The sequence below is a fragment of the Anomaloglossus baeobatrachus genome, chromosome 9 (assembly GCF_048569485.1).
Source record: "Anomaloglossus baeobatrachus isolate aAnoBae1 chromosome 9, aAnoBae1.hap1, whole genome shotgun sequence".
Taxonomy (NCBI): domain Eukaryota; kingdom Metazoa; phylum Chordata; class Amphibia; order Anura; family Aromobatidae; genus Anomaloglossus; species Anomaloglossus baeobatrachus.
The window spans coordinates 105,537,877-105,553,337 of NC_134361.1; positions in this window are offsets into that span (position 1 = coordinate 105,537,877).

The following is a 15,461-nucleotide window of genomic DNA, read 5'->3' on the forward strand; positions in this document are numbered from 1 at the left end:
GGAGAAAAAAGTGGAGAAAAAGTGGAGAAAAAGTGGAGAAAAAGTGGAGCATAAGAGGAGAAAAAGTGGAGAAAAAGTGGAGAAAAAGTGGAGAAAAAGTGGAGAAAAAGTGGAGCATAAGAGGAGAAAAAGTGGAGAAAAAAGTGGAGAAAACGTGGAGAAAAAGTGGAGAAAAAGTGGAGAAAAAGTGGAGCATAAGAGGAGAAAAAGTGGAGAAAAAGTGGAGAAAAAGTGGAGCATAAGAGGAGAAAAAGTGGAGAAAAAAGTGGAGAAAACGTGGAGAAAAAGTGGAGAAAAAGTGGAGAAAAAGTGGAGCATAAGAGGAGAAAAAGTGGAGAAAAAGTGGAGAAAAAGTGGAGCATAAGAGGAGAAAAAGTGGAGAAAAAAGTGGAGAAAAAGTGGAGAAAAAGTGGAGAAAAAGTGGAGCATAAGTGGAGAAAAAGTGGAGAAAAAGTGGAGAAAAAGTGGAGAAAAAGTGGAGCATAAGAGGAGAAAAAGTGGAGAAAAAAGTGGAGAAAAAGTGGAGAAAAAGTGGAGCATAAGAGGAGAAAAAGTGGAGAAAAAAGTGGAGAAAACGTGGAGAAAAAGTGGAGAAAAAGTGGAGAAAAAGTGGAGCATAAGAGGAGAAAAAGTGGAGAAAAAGTGGAGAAAAAGTGGAGCATAAGAGGAGAAAAAGTGGAGAAAAAAGTGGAGAAAAAGTGGAGAAAAAGTGGAGAAAAAGTGGAGCATAAGTGGAGAAAAAGTGGAGAAAAAGTGGAGAAAAAGTGGAGAAAAAGTGGAGCATAAGAGGAGAAAAAGTGGAGAAAAAAGTGGAGAGAACGTGGAGAAAAAGTGGAGAAAAAGTGGAGCATAAGAGGAGAAAAAGTGGAGAAAAAGTGGAGAAAAAGTGGAGCATAAGAGGAGAAAAAGTGGAGAAAAAAGTGGAGAGAACGTGGAGAAAAAGTGGAGAAAAAGTGGAGCATAAGAGGAGAAAAAGTGGAGAAAAAGTGGAGAAAAAGTGGAGCATAAGAGGAGAAAAAGTGGAGAAAAAAGTGGAGAAAAAGTGGAGAAAAAGTGGAGAAAAAGTGGAGCATAAGAGGAGAAAAAGTGGAGATTAAGAGGAGAAAAAGTGGAGAAAAAGTGGAGAAAAAGTGGAGAAAAAGTGGAGAAAAAGTGGAGAAAAAGTGGAGAAAAAGTGGAGAAAAAAATGGAGAAAAAGTGGAGAAAAAGTGGAGAGAAAGTGGAGAAAAAAATGGAGAAAAAGTGGAACACCCTTTGGTACCTTTCATGTGGCACTAAGGGGTGCTTAGCTTTGTATTTAGCCAAAAAAATGAAAAAAAAATGACATAGGGTTCCCCCTAGTTTTGTAGCCAGCTAGGGTAAAGCAGACGGCTGCAGCCTGCAGACCACAGCTGGCAACCTCACCTTGGCTGGTAATCCAAAACTGAGGGCACCCCACGCTGTTATTTTAAATTAAATAAATAATTAAAAAAAAAAACACGTAGGGGTCCCCCAAAATTGGATCACCAGCCAAGGTAAAGCAGACAGCTGGGGCCTGATATTCTCAGACTAGGGAGGTCCATGGTTATTGGAATCTCCCCAGCCTAAAAATAGCAGGCCGCAGCCGCCCCAGAAGTGGCGCATCCATTAGATGCGCCAATCCTGGTGCTTCGCCCCAGCTCATCCCGCGCCCTGGTGCGGTGGCAAACGGGGTAATATTTGGGGTTAATACCAGATGTGTAATGTCATCTGGCATCAAGCCCTGGGGTTGGTGAGGTCAGGCGTCTATCAGATACCCGACATCACCAACCCAGTCAGTAATAAAAAAAAATAGACGACAAACACATTTTTATTTGAAAAAACACTCCCCAAAACATTCCCTCTTTAACCAATTTATTAGATTGAAAAACAAATCCAGGTCTGGTGTAATCCAAGGGGTTGCCATGACGATCCACACTGTCCCAGTCAATGAAGAGCAGGATGTTCCCCATTGACTGGGAGAGCAGTGCAGTGACCTGAGCTAACATCAATGGGTCAGCCCAGGTCACTGCAGGGGGGTGACAAGTGCTGCTGTCAGCGAGGTACATTACCTGCGCTGATCTCCAGCACACTGACAGCCCCTGTCACTGAGGTCAATGACCGGCGCCTTCACAGCAAGTATCGCGAGAGGTCCGTGACGTCACCGCTAGTCAGTCTCGGGTCGGAAGCGATAGGTGATGTGACAAGCGGCGGCCATGGAGGACAGTGACAGCGCTGAGGTCGGGATGGCGGGACTTCATCACCGCAGGTAAGCCGAGCGAGCGAGCGAGCGAGCGGGCGGGCGGGGGGGGATGGGGGGGATGGGGGGGGGGGATGTGTGTGTGTGTGTGTGTTTGTGTATGTATGTGTACATGCCGCGGGCAGGAGGGGGCGGAGCGAGCTGAGCGGGAAAGTGTGGGCTTCCTGCACGTAACTAAGATAAACATCGGGTTACTAACCAAAGCGCTTTGCTTGGATACCCGATGTTTATCTTGGTTACCAGCTTGTGGCAGGCTGCCAGCGATGGCTCCTGCACACTGTAGCTGTAAAAAGCCCTGCTTTTTGCTGCTAGAACCGTTCTCGAACGTATCTAGAACTATCGAGCTTTTGCAAAAAGCTCGAGTTCTAGTTCGATCTAGAACATGCCCCAAAATCACTCGAGCCGCGAACTGGAGAACCACGAACCACGAACCGCGCTCAACTCTAGCAGGGACATGTGACATGGACATCCTATCAAACATGCCATTGCTTCTCTGGCTAAAAGTCCACTTAGCTGTGTGTGTGTCTGGGATTGGCTGACATGCTGGCCCGCCATTATCGCCATTATCCAAACAGCAGTGATCTGAATGCGCTGTTCCCGCACACTATACACTGAAATGTCATAATAGTGTGAGCCACAGAGTGACTTACACTATTACAGCGGAAAGCTAGCTAGGAATTAGCTGTTTTTTTTGCTGCTAGAACCGTTCTCGAACGTATCTAGAACTATCAAGCTTTAGAAAAAAGCTCGAGTTCTAGTTCGATCTAGAACAGCCCCCAAAATCACTCGAGCCGCGAACTGGAGAACCTCGAACCACGAACCGCGCTCAACTCTAGTGGCTGTACACATGCCATGGTACTTCTAGATAACAGATTGCTTTATAAAATAATACCCTTTAATTTTATATAGCACTAACATATTCTGCATCGCTTTACATACATGTGCAACACTGTCTCCATTGGGGTTCACAATCTAAATTCCATCAGTCTGGTTTTTGAAGTGGGGGAGGAAGCCAGAGAAACAAGAAACCCACACAAACACAGGGAGAACATACAAACTCCTTGCAGATGTTGTCCTTGGTGGGATTTGAACCCAGGACCCCAGCATTGTAAGACTGCAGTACTAACCACTGAGCCACCATGCTGCCCTGTGTTCTGCACAGCTGCATTGAGGAGCAGGCTCTGATTAATAGTGTAGGTGCATGCTTACAGCCACTGCTCCTTTGGTATTGAACGCTGACTCTAGCTGTTCCTGACATGCCTAGGGGTGTAACGATGATAGGGTGTGACTATGACTGGGCCTGTTTGGGAAAGGGTCACTCCAATACCTGCACTTATTTAAGTTGGATGTGCATCCGAGGAAACACATTCAGTTGAAATGCATTGGGAAGAAGGTCCCTGTGAAACAGTACATGCAGCTGGTCAGTTGAAGGCCGGCAACTGACGACAGTGTGCCAGTCACAGGTATATAACAGCGACAACATGCTTCATCCACAGCTGGCACACCAATGTCAGCTTATGGTCTCTGCACTGGCTACAGAAGAGAATGAAGCCATTCGAGGTAGTGAGGGATGGTAGGCCAAAAATATTTTATACACACTATGGTCTGGGTATGGTATTCAGACCAGTGAAGCTTCAGAAATCAGAGTACCGTCATTTTAAAAATATTATTTTTTATTCAAAATTCATCATTAAGAAAAATGTTTATATATAAAAGTAAAAGTAAAGAGTTCAACAACATACAAACCGGGGACATGGAGGTAGGCCAGAAAAATAGGTTAAAGTGACAGTAACACAATTGCAATTGCACTATATAAGGTATCACTGGGCATAAAAATTGGTGATAAATTGATCAAAAGATTGGATCACAATTGGTGCATAAATATATCAATAAATATAAAGTGCTCTATGCTGTTCTACTTCACTGATCAATATAATCCGAAGCTATATAAATACAACCATTAAAACATTGTTTTCACAGTTAGATTCACTATAATATATGATATCTGTGTTTGCACACTTATGTGGATCACAGTCCAGTGCTACAATCTATGCATGATTAAATAGGGTTAAAGTGCCCTGTGCTGTGCAATATCGCGGACACATGTGCACCATTCAAATAGTAAGAAGGCTCAGTGAAAACAGGGTCTAAAGGGGGCTTTACACGCTACGATATCGTTAATGGTTTATCGTCGGGGTCACGTCGTTAGTGACGCACATCCGGCGTCATTAACGGTATCGCAGCGTGTAACACTTACCAACAACCTTAAACGTCCTCCAAAGTGGTGAAAATCGTTCACCATGGAGAGGTCATCCTAAAACCAAAAACTGTTAAAGGTTGTTTATAGATGTTGCTCCTCGTTCCTGCGGCAGCACACATCGCTGTGTGTGACACCGCAGGAGCGAGGAACCTCACCTTACCTGCGTCCCGTCCGCAATGAGGAAGGAAGGAGGTGGGCGGGATGTTCGTCCCGCTCATCTCCGTCCCTCTGCTTTGATTGGCCGGCCGCTTAGTGACGTCGCAGTGACGTCGCTGTGACGCCAAACGCACCTCCCCCTTGAGGGAGGGATTGTTCGGCAGTCACAGCGACGACGACGACCAGGTAAGTGCGTGTGACAATGCCGTAGTGATAATGTTCGCTGCGGCAGTGATCACACAATATCGCATGCACGACGGGGGCGGGTGCTTTTGCGTACAATATCGCTAGCAATTGCTAGAAATATCAGAGCGTGTAAAGCCCGCTTAACTCCTGCATATGTCCCCCTTCCCAGCTCTCCTCCATGTGCTGTGCTGTGTGCGGGTCCTGCGCCGCTGAGCCAGCAGGCGTTAGGTTACTCATCGCCCTCCCGGTCTCCAGACACTCCTCCTGCTCCATGCCCTGAGCAAGTCCGCCGCTGGGGGTGTCCCCGGAGGAAAGTGCTGACCCTGGTTCACTCCTGGCAAAGCATTCCAGTTTGCTGGCTACCTCTGCTGCTCTGCTGCAGTCAGGAGTTCCTAGTGCAGGCGCCATCTTGAGGCCTGTAGTGTCGCGGTCCTGAGGATCTTTGTTCTCTTTTTTTGGGTTGGGTCATAGCAGCAGCAGGTCTCCACTGCTCTCCTGGGCATCCTGGGTGTCTGTATCGTCCACCAGGACCCATGGGTTCAGCTGGGAAGCTGGAAAAATCAAGGATCCAAAGTGGGAGCTCTCTCACAACGCATCTACTCTACATGGGTCCCAATGTCAAATTTATTTATGAGATAGCCAAGATGATTGTCTGTAAAATGAAGGTAGTTTCACTCTCAAAGCTGCAGTGAATGATGTGATATGGAGCCTCAAATGCAAAGTTCAAAATATTGTTACATTTTTGCTCATCAGTGTATATCAAATACACAATACATGCAACTAATATTTAACATAGTAATCAAATACACAATACAAACAACAAAACACAATACAGACATCAAATATGCAATAACATATAAAATACACATAACAAATACACACAGCAAATACACATTACAGACCAAAAATACACAGTACAGACAACAGATACACAATATGGACATTAAAAGTGCAACATAGACAACAGATAAAGAATCCACGCAACAAATAAAGAGTAACACATCACTATGCAGTGCTAAACTAATACCAGTACACAGAGCCCAAATAATGCCAAAATACATTGAATGTTTTCGCCAATCTTATGGTTTAGGGATCAGCAGCGGATACCAATACAAAAAGCTTGACAAAATCATGGTCTCAATACAAGAATATTCAGTACCGATTCTATACACTCCAAATTAGATGCATCCTTTAAGCCCCAAGACTAAATACGGGCAAACCCACAGATGTTCGGGTTCGGCGGGTCTGGCCGGACCTAAAAAAAAAGTCTGGTTCAGGACCGGTTTTCAACCCCAGCTTTAGTCTGGACCTGGAACTCCATATAAGTCTATGGAAACCCAAACTTGTGTGCTGTAAAATGGTGTTAGTAAGAGCTATGGGGCAGAAAAATGAAGCAAAACAGGAACCAAAGCAGGACAATTATACTTACAGAGTTTCCCCATGGCTGTCACTCTCCTTCCAGGTCCACTCATTAAAACTTATGAATATGCACTGCTTTCCCCAGCCACCCTCTCTGAAAGCATCTGTGATTGATTGCAAGCGGAATGCCGGGATGTTAGTATCTGTGATTGGTTGTCATCATGGTAGCTCACTGAGTCCCCAAGGTGGAATGTAAAAGTAAATATATAACTGGAAAAAATGGAGTATGGTCCCCCGTATTTTGATACTCAGTGCAGATAAAGCAAACAGTTGGAGGCTGCAGTCCCCAGCTGTGTGTGTTATGTTGGCTGTGTATCCAAATACAAGGGACCCCATGCAAATTTTTTAAAATTATTTAAACAAATAACTTAAAAAAACAACATGTGGTCCCCTTCAATTTTCAATTTTAATACCCTGGCAAAATAAAGTATACAGCTGGAAGCTGGTATTCTCAGGCTGGGAAGATTCATGTTTATTGACTCCTCCCAAACCTAAAAATAGCAGTCCGCAGCCACCCCAGAATTGGTGCATCCATTAGATGCGCCACTCCTGGCACTTAACCGGCTCATCCTTATTGTCCTGGAGCGGTGGCAATCATAACATAACATAACATAACATAACAAAACATAAGTGGTGAAAGACAGCTGTGATTTGTCAAAAAATCACAGCTGTCATCAAGCCCAAGGTTATAATGGGTAGGGGTATATGAGACTCCCCCATTACTAATTGTGTACGTAAAAGGAAATAAATACAAAACAAATAGAAATCTTTTATTTAAGAAAACAACAAAAAAATCCCTTTCTCCAAATTATTAATCCCAAAACACCCCTCCATGTTCGACAAAATCCAAACCACGATGTCCCACATGAATCATGGCTTCGCTACATCGTGAGGTCATAGTGTGCTGTCAGATTAGAAAAAATGACTGTTCACTTCGAACTGCGGGACATACTGATTGAGCCACAGCTGTGAGAGCAGTGACATCAGCAAGTTAACCTGAGGTTCCCACGGGAAATATATACAAGGAAGAGGCTAAGACTGATGGACACACATACCACAATGGGTGACATATATACCAGAGAGAGGCCCAGGTTAGGGGATATATATACCAGGAAGGAGCCCAGGATTGGGGACATACCTGTAGCGTCCACGGGGCCTTAGGGTACTCATCACCGGGCTAGTGGTTCCTTGGGGTAGCTGTGACTAGTCTGACCCAGTTTCATGACCCTGTCAGCTATATGTTAAATAAGGACAGCAAACAGACAAGTGTCCAATACAGATGGGGATTGAAAGAGGGTGACGAGCCTCTGGGAAGTGTGTCATCGGTTGCAGCTGGGGTCTTGGCCTCCTCCGCCACCGACCCTTTCTGCAACTAGTCCTCTCCCAGGGGCAGTACTGGATGGGGAATGGGGATGCTTCGCAGCGCCACCCGTGGTATGTGGCCATGAACTAGCCGCCGCTGCACAGTCTCTCTCCAGGGCAGGTGTTATGTGCAGCTGGATGGTATCGCTCCCCACGGGCGGAGCGGGGTACCCTGGGAGGTTGGTGAGAACGGGGGCGGCAGTCCACGGGTGCACTGGAGTGCAGGGCAGCGGCAGTTACTCACAGAGTCACCAGGTGTGGGTTCCAGTCACTTTATTTACTGGCTCAGGTGGTATCGATCCCCGGGTGCTGGTCCTTGCCATCAGAGACTCCGGTCACTTCCCGGGCAGGTCAGAGGCTGGATCTGGTTTGATAATCTGTGACCTCTCTCCTCCATGCACAATTCTGTACTCTCCCCCTTTCCTGGCCCGAACGGCCGGCAGCCTGAGCCTCTCGTGGGTCAGACTCATATCCCTTTCCCAAGGCTCCCTCTCTGCTGTTGCGCCATGGCCACTGTGACTAGGGCCCTGTACCTCTCTCTTGTGCTCAGTCCCATTCTCTGGCGACTACTCTCTTCTTGTCCACGATTACAGGTACCGGGTCCCATCTCTATAGATGTTACTGGCCCCCAGCTTGGTGGTACTGTCTGCTTGGTGTTACATCCAGACAGCTCTGCTCTGCTTCACTGAAGGCCTGATAGCTTCCCTTCAGGGAGCTGCACATATCTGCTTTGTCTCGTGTCCAAGCTGTTCTGAGGTAAAGTGAAATTGTTTTCTGCCCCTAACTGATCATGCCCCCACCACTTTCCCAAGTTGCTATGACAACCTGGGTCTGCTAAGAACTGGCTGAGTCACTTCCTGTGTCTGTAGAAACATTATTAACTCTTTCCTAGTGATTGTTTCTCCCTGCTGTATGGTGGTGTGAGGTGTGTGTAGAGCTTACTAGATTAACATCTTGACCTGCCAGGGAAGGATATAATGATATACCCTGTAGTGACCAGTCTCAGGGGCGCTACATAGCTGGATAGGGAAAATTATTATAGGATGGGGGACATTATCACATAATGTTGGGAAATGTTCAAAAATTGTCTTTATAGAATGTAGGATACTACAAGGGCCCATACATCTGACCAAAATGCAAGGAGAGGCCCCAGGTCCAAATCTTGCACTGGAGCACATTGGACTCTAGTTATACTACTGAGCATGCCTCTATGAATGATAGCCAAATCCTCCTGGAAAGAATAGAGATTATTTGCTTTCAATAGTTGCACTCAGTAAGGCAGCTGGATGGCATTGTAAAGCTCTTCAACCTATATTTGCAGGTTAATAGTGTTTGGGGACAGCACCTTGAAAGCATTTAGCACCAAATATAGTAAAAGTAAAAACACGGTTGATAATAGAAATTTGTGAATTGCTTTGAGCAACCATATCGTGGACAGCACCTGTGCACATTTTACATAAATTGGCATTTTGGAGAATACGGATATTTTTATAATTTGAAAAAATCATAAAAATGGGATCCAACTGCGGCCACTATCTTACTGAACAATTCAAGGCTGCTGAAAATGTTAAAATGAAGGAAAATAAACCTCATCTCACAGCTCATCTCTCTGGCTGCCTGCTGTCCTGTCCTCAGTAGCTCAGTCGCACCACATCTAGTGGTCACTCTAGACCGGGATTTCCAGCCAAGAACATTCCTTGGAGTTTAAGGCATATGTTCCCAATCTACGAGTCTTTTGGAAGTGTGAGACTGGAGTGAATCTCAGATTGTAACTTTCATCTGCAGGCTCTGTAGGTCACTGCACATGCACAGCTAACTCTGCTCTCAGGCAAAGACACGTACTAGAACTAACAGTGGCTCAGGAATGTGATGCAATAGAGGCATGGAGGACAAGACATGATGTTATGATACCGATGTAACGCGACTTTAATCAAATGGACGGAGGATCTCAAGCAGGGAGCAGCAGCAGTTGTAGCAGTCTTTGGGTATAGCAATGGGAGTTGTGGAAACAATACAGAGAGAACTGTGAACAGCCTGGGAAGGATGGTTCTGGAGCTTGGAGACTGGAACTAAACAACAGCTAGACACAATACTCAAGCAATGAGTGAATGTTTCATGTGGCTTTAAGTAGGCTCAAACAGGAAAATAGATAGCTTTCACATATTCAACTTTTGCCATTTTACTAAAGGGCGATTGCAGAACACTATAAATGTCTCCAGTGATAAGGAGTAGAATTGCAGCACAGTTAGCAAAGTGAATAATAACAGCCACTAGTGGTCAATCCACAGAAAAACAACAGAATCCTGACAAGAGGGCAGGGAGCAGTGAGAGCTTCCGTAGAGGTTTATGATTAAGTTAGGATAAGGACTTTTTTTTCTTGTTAACATGATATGTTTATTATGCTTTGGGGTCTGTAAATTAATAAAGAATAACTTCTCGACAAATTAAATTTGCTGGCAAATTCTGAACAAACAGTCAATTTGAATTTTGCCTAGCAGACAACATCTCTAGTAGGCTCCTAAACAGCCAACATGTTGTCATTTTCCTTTTCAGATGCCTGAAAGGGTAGAAATAACTGATGAACGGAATATCTACTTTATTTTTATTTAAGAAATATATTGTGGACTTAATTTTGTGCCACTTGCTAAAATATACCAGGTTCTTCTCCTTTAAGTGTCATAAGTATCTTAGTACAACCTTTCTGAACAGTCATGTACTTCAAATGGAGGAGCATGTGACCAGACTTGTCCATTGGCTTACATCAATTCAAAATTAATTAACAAAAATAATTAATTAGCCTGTTAGGGTTATGGCTTGCTCACTATCATTGTTAGGAAAGGCCAGATGATGCAAATGTCACAGCTTTAAAAAAATCAAACCACCTCTAACCTTGTGCTGAAAAACAGCAGCTATGAGGAGTTCTTGTAAGCAGCTGCCTAACACTCTGAAAATGAAAATGGTTGAGGTCCACAAGGCAAAAGAAGGTTATAAAAAGATAAAAAGTGTTCTCAAGTTGCCTTTTTCTTAGTTTGAAATGTAATTAAGAAATTGCAGTTAACAGAAACACTGGAGGTCCTGATAAAGTCTGGAAAACCAAGCAAACTTTCTGAGAGCTGCTCGTAATATTGCTAGAGATGCAAATCTGAACCCCCGCTTGACTGCAAAAGACCTTCAGGAAGATTTAGCAGACTTTGGAGTTGTGGTACATTGTTCTGTTCATAGGCACCTGCACAAGTAGGGCTTTACAGAGTAGTCATCAAAAGAAATTCTCTCCTTTATCCTCACCATAAAATTCAGCATCAAACCTATGCAAAAGAACATCTAAACAATCCTGATGAATTTTGGAAACAGGCCTTGTGGACTGATGGGGTTAAAATATAACTCTTTGGGAAAAATGAGCAAATGTATGCTCAATATCTCATTTTTTTTTCTTAGATTTCTTTAGCAGTAATGCATATCTATATTCCTACAATCATGGTTTGCATGTTTCAGCAGTTCAGAGTGCAACTGTCGTTTTTGTCATTATATGTCATGTTCAGTTATGCACCTGTTCACACTGCATGTTAGGTAGTCAGACTTTTTGTCTAGATTATGGCGTCATGCCTTCTGACTCTGCTTCCCTCACCCATTAACCACAGATGATTTTATACTCTTAGTAGGTTCCTAATTGCCCATAAACATGGAGGTTTTAAACCCAGAGAGAAGCTTCAGTTCAGTGCAGGTACTCAATATTATGAGATTGCCTCGACGTAGCTACTGGGCAGATATAAAAATGGCCATTTTTGAATGCTAAATATCTCAAATTTTCTTAGATTTCCTTAAGCATTAATGCATGTCTATAGTTTTATATTCATTGTTTGCATGCTTTAGCATTTTAAAGTACAACCTTCTTTTTTAGTCATTATATGTCATGTTTAGTTATGCACCTGTTCACATTGTATCTTAGAGAGTGCCGCCAGTCTTTGATTTCTGACTATACACCCCCCCTCCATTAGCCACAGGTGATTTTATTCTTTTAGCAGGTTCCCATTCACCCATACACATGGAGTTTTTAAACACAGAGAGAGGCTTCAGTTCAGTGTGGGTAGCCATTATTATGAGATTGCCTCAATGTGGCTACTGTGCAGATATAAAAATGTCCATTTTTGTATGCAAAATATCTCAATTTTTTCTTAGATTTTCTATAGTAGTAATGCATGTCTATATTCTTACATTCATGCTTTTCATGCTTTAGTATTTCAGAGGGCAACTGTCTTTCTTGTTCAGTCATGCACCTGTTCACACTGCATGTTAGGGAGTGCCATTAGTCTTTGTATTTGTTATTGAAGAACGGACCTGAGCAAACAAGTGGAGATCTTGTGGACAGGGTGAGGCCCAGGGTAGAGTGGGGTAGGGTAGGTGAGTATTATTATTTTTTTTTTTTTACCCAATGTTTATGCTCTTAGTTCTAGAGAGGATTCAGATAGTAGTAAAACATTCAATTTGCACTCAATAGATTTGTTGCATATTGAATTTCGTGACCAAAATAGAGTGAACTACCAAATTCAAATTTTGCCATATTTGCTCATCTTTTGTGCTAAGTAGTTAATAAATTCAGATGAAAATAGTCAGGATCTAAAAAAAAATGAACTGCATAACAAATGAAAAAAATAATTCAACATTCTACAAATAAATTGTCATAAAACCTGGACTACTGAAAGTTCATTCTAGACATGGACGCCTTGATTCTGACATCGACTGTTTTATGAAACAAACATGATGTAACATCTTATATACACTTTGCCCTTATAATGGGGTATTACATAATATAATTCTACCTGCTGCAAATTCAGTCTTGAAAAGACAGCATCGCCTGTGATAATGAAATTACCTTTATTACATTGGTTACAGAAGGAATTGAAAGTCTTCTTTTAAGTGATGAGAGTCTCACTGAGAATGTACAAAATTCATGCTGCACAAAGGAGTCAATAGTTCAGCGCAGAATCTGGAACATAATGGTTCACGGTAAATGTAATGCATTGTAAGCCATTTGGATACCTTGAAAGGTATTAAAATCGCAGCATTTCTTCTTTTTGGTGAATCATTTAATAAGCACATGAGGGACTACAGCCGGTACATGTTTTCAGTCGATGTAATGCATTGTTTTGTACTGTATATCTGGCATGTATGCCAAGGAAATCTCCTTATGTATAATCAAAATATGTAGGCCCCTTACAAAATGCCAGGCTTAATGAGGTGCATGCCACTTAAAGGGAACTTAAAGAGTGTTTATGACGTAGCATGCGTCATGCACACAGGCTTCAGAAAGAGGACAAAGATGGCCGAAAGAGGAGGCACCGGCACCGGAGAACGGAGACGCCCTTGTGACCCAACTCCACCGCAGCGACCATTAGGTAAGTATTATAAAGTGATTTTTATGTTGTACACAGCGGCCTGGGCTCTTATATACAATATGTTAAAATGCTGTATATAAGAGCCCACTGGTGGTGGCTGTAGCTTATAGGCCCCAAATCTGCTGACAGGTTCCCTTTAATGAATTTGAGGCATCTTATCAATGGAGTGTGCTTTTACCAAAAAGTGCCCCTCGCCTCACCAATGACTTGAGTAACATTTATGTTGTAATGATCTCTATGTCACCGCTTATGGTGAGTTTGTCACACTCCAGGTGACCCCAGCATCTCCCCATCTTTGTTCACTCTGGCAGAACTGGCTAGAAGTGTGGTGCAAAAAATTGCAATTCTTCTTGTGCAACAAAAATGTTGTGACTTTTCAACATTTTCTTCATCAAAATTCTACCGTATACATTTTGATGAATCCAGGGCATGGTTCAGACCTTTGCTAATGTCTCGCAAATAGTTTCATTCATCTCCCATTGTAAATTTTATTGTGAAAATAATGTGCTATATAGTTGATTACTATACTGTAGATCACAGGAGTACCATGATGAACTATTTGCAATCAGCAGCTTTGGGGCTCAGTGGTTAGCACTGTTGTACTGGGATCCTGGGTGCAAATCAAATTAGTAAAATTTGATTAGAATTCAGTTCTACTAGAGTAAATTTGCCAATTCCTACATTTGTGGATATACAATGACCTTGGAAAGGATTTTGTCTGGTTACTATTTAAGAGGTTGTCCACTATTTTAACATTTATGGCCTATCATTAGGATACGCCACAATATCTAATTGGTGGGAGTGCAACACCCTGGCACCTCCACCAGTCAGCTGCCTTTAGTATCGGCAGTGGTCAGACGTGGTCAGTTACGGAGTTCCTTTGACAGAATAGTGACCAAATCTTCGTTATTTGGGCTCTACAGGACACTATTTTTTATTTAAAATGAAACAACTGAGATTCAATTAAAGTGGAGACTTTCAGGTTTAATTAAATGGGTTGAAAAAAAATATCCTGTGACTTGTTTAGGAATTGCAATAATTTTTCTACAAAGCCTGCTCATTTCAGGGGCTCAAAGGTAATTAGTTAAATTTACTTTACCATAAATAAAATGATCATTTTTATTTCTTTGTAGAGAATTCTTTGCAGGCAAGAAGCCATGGACATCATCAAATGCGGTGTTTCCTTATTTGTGATACTTTGCCATGTCTTTACTGCAGCTGTCTTTCATTATTGCTTGTTACCAGTAATCGCATATATACAGCATTTTCGAATACTGTATATAAGTGCCCAGGACACGCTGTATAAAATCCTTTATTATACTTACCTGGAGGCGGTCGGTTTGAATGGGCGTCGCTGCTCTCCGGTCCGGCATCTTCTCTCTTCTGTCCATCGCCATCCTGCTTCTCAATTCCAAGTAGATGACATGTCCTACATCATCCACACAGAGGTCTCGATGATGTTCCTGCACAAGTGCACTTTCATCTGTCCCGTTGAGGGCAGATCAAAGTATTGTAGTGCACATGTGCAGGTTGTCTTTGACCTTTCCTTGCACCTGCACATTACAGTACTTTTCTATGTCCTCAGAATGGCACATGAAAGTGTGCAAGTGCAGGAATATCATTGAGGCCTTTGTGTGGATAACATAGGACACATTAGCCACATGGAGCTGGGAAGGAGGATGGCGATGGAAGGAAGAAAGGAGGCGCCAGATCCGAGAGCAATTATGCTCATCAGACCCGGCCGCCCCCTAGGTGACTATAATAAAGGTGCTTTTTTTATGTTATACAGAGCATCCTGGGCTCTTATATACAGCACCCTTGAATGCAATATATAACAGCTTACTGGTGGTGGCCACAGTTTATAAGGGAAAATCCTGGTGACAGGTTTCCTTTAAGTCTTTTCTTAAGCAGGTGAAATACATGCTCGATGGGGTTGAGAACTGGGGATTCACTAAGCCAATGCAGAAAATTTCACTTCTTTACCTTAAAAAAACACCTGCATTGCTTTTGCAGTATGTTTTTGGTCATTGCCATCTGCCCTGTGAAGCACCATCCAATCAACTTTACTGCATTTGATTGAATTTGACCAGTGCATCTGAAATGTGTAGCTGTTGCTATTCAACATAATATAATTGTTTTCATATCCCCACTAACTTAGACAAGGAATGTGTATTTTTGATGTTATAAGATTTTTTTAATAAAGCAGATTTTTTTATCCTATTTGGAGTTCCAATTACTGACAATTGTAACTTATGCTCTATGGTGTTTGCGTGCCTTTTGTTCCTGTGCTCAATATTTGATTTATTGTTACCCAAACTTGGACCTTTCTTTTGACTATCTTGCCTAGCTCCTTTGTCTTGATCCGCTACCTTCCTGAAATGCTGATTTCAAACCCTGACCTTACTACCCCTTTTGTATTTGGTTATTA